Here is a 482-nt window from a genome sequence, read left to right as displayed (position 1 = left end):
GCAGAATAAAACATTTCTTGTTTCAGCTTTGGTTCCTTCTTAGGTATAATTTCATTGAATATAAATTAGGTAAAGCCAAAACATGAATCGATTAATGGCACGCTTGTATAATTACAGTAACTGGAAAGCAAAGTTGAGGCACGATAGCAAGTGCTTTAATAGGGAACATAAGTAACACATAAGTAAGGAAAACTGGATAATCATATACCTATAAAGGTAGACAGAAATGTTTAGTCACATCACGCATTAGTTTAATAGGGAGAATAAGAACCATTGTATAGTAACTGGTTCTTCTAGTAAGTATGATATTTAGTCAACAGAATTTAGATGTTTGTAATGGAGAAAGTGACACATGAGCTAATGTGATCATTCAGTGTATAGTAAGTGTATCTTTGTACTTATGGTGACAGAGTGTTGTTGATTTGTTGTGTGAGGAGTTGTCGCCATTGAGTGTGTTATGTGTCTGTGTGTCTTTGTAGTCA

At 34.0% G+C, this 482-nt stretch overlaps 1 protein-coding gene across 1 annotated transcript in view; it reads left to right on the top strand.

Moving 5' to 3' along the window:
* LOC119594559 overlaps nt 1-482 on the top strand; it is a gene marked incomplete in the record, with an annotated part of 82,416 nt that overhangs the window by 60,393 nt on the left and 21,541 nt on the right.

This window comes from Penaeus monodon, chromosome 34, assembly GCF_015228065.2.
Source record: "Penaeus monodon isolate SGIC_2016 chromosome 34, NSTDA_Pmon_1, whole genome shotgun sequence".
Lineage (NCBI taxonomy): Eukaryota > Metazoa > Arthropoda > Malacostraca > Decapoda > Penaeidae > Penaeus > Penaeus monodon.
Note: the sequence above shows the minus strand (reverse complement) of the source record. Positions and strands in the feature narration are given on the sequence as shown.